Source organism: Mauremys reevesii, linkage group 14 (assembly GCF_016161935.1).
Source record: "Mauremys reevesii isolate NIE-2019 linkage group 14, ASM1616193v1, whole genome shotgun sequence".
Taxonomy (NCBI): Eukaryota; Metazoa; Chordata; order Testudines; family Geoemydidae; genus Mauremys; species Mauremys reevesii.
In genome coordinates this window covers 4,071,773-4,078,014 of record NC_052636.1, presented here as the reverse complement: position 1 = coordinate 4,078,014, position 6,242 = coordinate 4,071,773, and the positions used below count along the sequence as shown (strand labels likewise).

Sequence of the window (6,242 nt, the reverse complement as noted above, 5' to 3'; positions counted from 1 at the left end):
GATGTCTCAAAGCTTTGTTATAAGTTTATAGAAATAAGTCACTTAGTGCATCAGAGATGAAATCTAAATGCAGAATTTTGTGATACCTGAAATCTTGCATATGTAGTTAGTGAAATTAATCTTCAAAGATGTTCACATATAGACTTTATTCAGAAACTCTTATACACTAAATACATATTTTCATTGAAATATTTACCTGAGTCTCTTTAAAAAAAAAAGATTAGTACTTTCAAGTCTCCTTCATTGGACGATTAATTGTAGTGTGTATTTCCATGCTGTGTTTCATTGGATAAGATCACTTGGACATATTTTTCTTTGATTAGTAGAGTTCCATATTTAGAGTGCAGTCACTTAAATTTAGGATTGGCTCCTCTTTTGTGATCAGAGTGTCTGGGAAAAGAAAACTAAGTTTCAGCCTAGTGAGAACAAATTACTAACCAATTTTTTTACTTAGACAAGTTAACATTAGTTTACTTGTTTTGTAATGCAAGAATTAGAGGGCAAGTGTCAAGGGAAAATTAACTGCATTTGCTTTCCAATTCAAGTCAATATAAATTTGTCTGTGTGACCACAGAACAGAATGAGTTGACATGAAGGAGCTTGCTGCCTACTTGATTTATAGCAAGGAAACAAGTCGGTGTTCATTACTTAATTTATTTGTAGGAGTTTAAGTCACCAAGTGCTGTGTTGCCAGAAATCCCTCTCAAATGTGCCTTTCCTCTGCTCTCCTCAACCCAATCTCTGATTCCAGACCCCCCTCCCCCCCGATGACAGAAATTAGCCAAAGGGAGGAAAGAAAAAGGAGATGGGTAACTACTCTACTCTGCACTCTCAAGAAGGGTATTTGCATCCTGAGTGTTAACAAGTCTTTTGACTTGTCCAATGGTTAAACCGCCCAATCTCTGAGAAATGAGTAGCACATACTGTAGGAAAGTTGCAGCTATCTTTTATATTACACTTCTGAAATTATGCTGCCTGATCTATGTAGTATGAATATCCCAGAACTGAGTATTAGAAACACCCAGAAATCAGGAATCCTCCAGAGGCTTTTATCTTAATAACTAAAATGACCCCAATCATTAACTATCAAACTCTGTATTAACTTCTCAAACAGAAGCAAGGAATTATTTGCATAGGATATAAAGCTAGCCTTTGGCCTGTTTTAAGTAAAACTTGGAATTTTCCTTCCTCCACACATTGCCTTTTTATGTTAGCTTATAACTGCAGTCAAGGAACTCATCACTAAAAATCTGAGTTAGACATGTTTTGACCACACAGTTCTTTTCTCTTGTTCAGACCGAGTTGATGCTCTAGAATTGTGTTACTTAATAAATGTTGTCTTATTGCTAATCCATTTTTCCAGTATCAGTCCTCAACTTACACAGTCACCTAGTGGTTATGTATTTCCAGATCCTTCAGGACATCCATTCCCTGAATTATTTCTTCTCTCTCCTGAAGAATGAACACATGAAATCCAAAGACGATGTTCTACTAACCTAACGCTGCTCCAGCATTAGTATCTAGAACATCTACTGCAATCATTTTTGCTGCCGCCTCTAATGTACTTTACAAAATCTTAATCTTAACTATTCCAAGGAGGTAATACAAGAGCACACAACAGGTGTGTTATAAAACATATTTATAAGTTAACTCTGAGGTCCTATTGAAATTATGTAAAGTGTGGGCCATTAGTGGTGGTTTAGAATCTTGATGGCTCCTATTGACTAGGACAGGGGTAGGCAACCTATGGCACGGGTGCTGAAGTCAGCACATGAGCTGATTTTCAGTGGCACTCACACTGCCCAGGTCCTGGCCACCAGTCCGGGGGCTCTGCATTTTAATTTAATTTTAAATGAAGCTTCTTAAACATTTTAAAAGCCTTATTTACTTTACATAAAACAATAGTTATGTTATAGACTTATAGAAAGAGACCTTCTAAAAATGTTAATATATTACTGGCACATGAAACCTTAAATTAGAGTGAATAAATGAAGATTCGGCACAGCACTTCTGAAAGGTTGCCGACCCCTGCACTAGGACAATTGGCTGTAAATGGCTGTTTACCTGCAAGCTTTCCTGTGTACTGAGGTCTCACAGGACATGTGAACAGGTCACATGATACTGGAATCCATCTTAAACCTGGTGCTTTTCCATTTAGAAGGGGGGATGGGGACCCAGAGAGACAAAAGATTCCTGCCTTGTGCCAAAGATGTAACAGCAGGTGGAAGAGAACAAAGGAGCCTGCCAGTCATGAGAAATCCCCTAGTTACCACCTGAGCTGGAACTAACAAGGGCTGTACCAGGGGACAGGATTGGGCCCAGACTAGGAAGGAGTCTAATCTGTGAAAAAAGCTTATTGGAACATCTCTAAGGGTGAGATTTACCTGTATTCAGTTTCTTAATGTATTAGGCTTAGACTTGCGTGTGTTTTTTTTTTTTTTTTTGGTTTTTTTCTCTTAACCACAGTCACTTTTACTCTTAGGAAAGCACTAGAGAGTTACAGATCTTAGGAAAATAACAGACAGCGCGCGCGCACACACACACTTCTCTCTTGTGAGGTCTGGTCAGCATCTCAGGCTAGGCAGAGTCCCTCCTGTCTCCTCCAGCCTGGTCTTCTGGCTTGTGGCAACAGGCAGCTCCCTGACTCAGCAAGGCCCCTCTTACCACACTCTCTTCCTTCCCCACCCCTGGGAAATTCTAGCTCCATCATGCAGTCAGGCTTCTGTGAAGAGAGGCCATTGTCTCTGGCAATGGGCTGGTACTTGATAGACAATCAGAGCTGATGGCCTTAGAGTGGTCCTTGATGGCTGTACCTATTGGGTTTCTGGGAACTGGGCGGGCGGAAGCCTGCCCAATGCTAAAGGATCTCTCCTCCCCTCCCCCTCCCCCCCCCAGCCTAAGGGGAGGATCTACAGAACCTCAAAAACCCAACTGATTTCAGGGGACAACTAATAAAAGAACAGGGACAGAAGTGCGGTCAAAGGGTCATAAGAACGGAGCCTTTGTTTTATTTTGCTTGGTAACTTACTTTGTTCTGTCTGTTATTACTTGAAACCACTTAAATCCTCCTTTCTTTGGTTAATAAAATCACTTTTGTTTAACTAACCCAGAATAAGTGATTAATACCTGGGGGAGCAAACAGCTGTGCATATCTCTCTATCCCTGTTATAGAGGGCGGACAATTTGAGTTTACCCGGCATAAGCTTTATACAGAGTAAAATGGATTTATTTGGGGTTTGGATCCCATTGGGAGCTGGGTGCTGGAGACAGGAGCACTTGCTGAACTATTTTCAGTTAAGTCTGCAGCTTTGGGGGCATGGTTCAGACCTGGGTCTGTGTTGCAGCTGGCTAGCGTGTCTGGCTCAACAAAATGGGGTTCTGGAGTCCCAAGCTGGCAAAGAAAATGGGCTCAGAGGTAGTTTCAGCACATCAGGTGACATTCCCAAGAGGGTCTCTGTGACCAAACCAGTCAGAACATTGTCTAATTGTTTTAGACCTCAGGCATGCAAACAAGACAATTTAGAAAAGTTATGTCACTTTTTCCACACTGCGGGGGGGAAAAATGGTGCTTATTTTCTTGAGCCACTCAATTTTGCATCATTTGGGAAAGTAGAAATTGATGGTCTTTGCCATCCACATCCATAAAAGACAAGTGTAGTAGCAGCAGCAAGATATTTTCTTTAGAACTCAAATACCGGGACAATTTTATAGGCCACTTATCAAGGAAATACCTTCATTTATTGTAAAGCAGTCCTTGTCAATGGGTCCTTTTGGCTTCTCTGCTCAGCTCACACTTACTCTTTTGCAGTGCGGCAGTTAGTCCATACAATTCCCAAACTCCTCATTCATGTCTATCAAAGTGTAAATCAGCTTAATGCCCAATTCCCAAAAAAAGCTGCTGTGGAAAACACATACATGATACGGCTATTGAGAATAACTAATCTTAATACAACCCTGTGAAAGATCTGCTGTGACAAAAACCTTGAAGTTCCCTTACTGATGCTTCTTCCCCCCCAACCCCCATCCCAATTTACAGTGGATGTAGCCATATACGTTAACTGGAATCTCACAAGAGCCTGCAGAAGTTGGCCCAATAAAAGGTATTACCTCACCCAACTTGTTGCTCTAAGAGGCTATAGACAATCAATAGCTTAGTGTGGACAAAATGATAATGCTGCTTAATGTAAGTAATAGCAAAAGGAATTTACCTTCAAATCCTAAATTAAAACTTGCATTTTAGCCAGCTTAAATAACCAGTAACACCCCTCCCTACCCACTGGCAGATTCGCCTTATTTTGGGAAGTCTCATTTAACGTTTTGAGGATGGAAATCATTTCCACCCCCCTCAGCTCTGGTCTCACTCCTTCCAGCTAGACCCATTTTGTCAGTGCTTTGTGCCAAGCTATAAGACATCAGTCTGACTCCAAAATCTACATCCAGTCATGTTCCCTTCATTTTAAGACATTTAATTTAACCTTGAATGGCACTGACCCTTACCTACAAAGGAGGTTCTCTAGCAGGGTCGGCAACCTTTCAGAAGTGCTGTGCCGAGTCTTCATTTATTTACTCTCATTTAAGGTTTTGCGTGCCAGTAATATATTTTAATGTTTTTAGAAGGTCTCTTTCTATAAGTCTATAATATAGAACTAAACTATTGTATGTAAAGTAAACAAGGTTTTCAAAATGTTTAAGAAGGTTCATTTAAAATTAAATTAAAATGCTGATCTTATGCCGCCAGCCTGCTCAGCTCGCTGCCAGCCTGGGGTTCTGTTCACCTAGGCCGGCAGGGGACTGAGCAGGGCCTGCAGCTGGAACGCTGGCTGGCAAGGGCTGGCAGCTGGGACCCCAGACCTGGGGGGGGGGGGTTCAGGGGTCAGGGCAGTGGGGGGTGTGGGGCAGAGGGCTGGGTGTGTGTGGGGGTGTAGGGCAGAAGCCTGGGTGGGTGGGAGGTTCAAGGGTCAGGGCAGAGGGCTGGGGGAGTGTGGGGATGCAGGGCAGAAGGCTGGGCGTGGGGGGGGTCAGGGAAGAGGGCTGGGGTGCTCAGCTCGTGGGGGTGAGCCTGAGCAGCTCATGGCAAGGGGCTGGGAGGGATATGCCCTGTCCCATCCCCTTCCCCAAAGCCCCGTCCCTACCTCTTCTCTGCCTCCACGAGCACGCTGCCATTCTCCCACGCCCAAGGGCCGTCAGCTGATCGGCGCAGGGAAGGAGAGGAGGAGGTGCAGGAAGGCAGCACGCTAGGGGGAAGAAGCGGGGGAGAGGGGAAGTTTGGCTGCCGCAGAACCAAGCTCCTGCCTCCCGCCTCCACAGGGGAGAGCGGTGGGCGGGGGTGCTGAGTGGGGCTGGGGGCCGGGACCGCGGCAGGCAGCAATGTGCCACTCCAAATCAGCTTGTATGCGGTAGGTTGCCAACCCCTGTTCTATAGTAATTTGCACATTTATAGAAGACTTAAGAGTGCCGTTTAGCAGATGTGCCAACCTCTGCAGAAAGCATCATTTTAGTACCACAGTGACCTGGTAAACATTTTCTAATAGGTCAGCTTCAGCAGCTTTCAGAATCCTAGAAATGTAGCCTGCTCGAGGGAGAGTTTATCAAGTCCAGCCCCCTGCGCTGAGACAGAACCATCCCTGACAGATGCTTGTCTAACCTGTTCTTAAAAACCTCCAATGATGGGGATTCCCAACCTCTTGGAAACCTTGTCCAGAGCTTAACTATCCCTATAATCCAAGTTTTTTTCCTATGTCCAACCTAAATCTCCCTGGCTGCAGATTAAGCCCATTATTTCTTGTTGTACATTCAGTGGGCATGGAGAACAATGTCCTCTTTATAACAGCCCTTAACAAATCTGAAGACATAACAGGTTCCCCCCCTCTGTTGTCTTCTCTCCAGACTAAACAGGCCCAGTTTTTTGAACAATGCCTCAGGGGTCAGGTTTTCTAAACAATTTAGAAAAGTGACCTGGTTACTTTTTCCACAATGCATGGAAAAAATTGAGCTTATTTGATGATGAAATGGTGATAGGTCCAAACCTTTCCCAAAGTGTGGTGCCCAGTACTGGACCCAGTACTCCAGCTGAGGCCTCACCAGTTGGGACAATTGCCTCCTGTTAATGTACTCCAGAATATTAATGTTCTTTGCAACTGCATTGCACTGTCAATTCATATTCAACCTGTGATCCAGGTTGAATATTCAACCTGTGATCTTCGGACTTGCATCCGAGGAAGTGGGTATTCACCCACGAAAGC

The 6,242-nt window shown here is 43.8% G+C and overlaps 1 protein-coding gene across 1 annotated transcript in view; it reads left to right on the top strand.

Annotated features, from left to right (window-relative positions):
• The window catches only part of LOC120381416 (zinc finger protein 271-like), a 1,091,725-nt gene that overhangs the window by 952,945 nt on the left and 132,538 nt on the right, over positions 1–6,242 (top strand). The window lies entirely within an intron of this gene.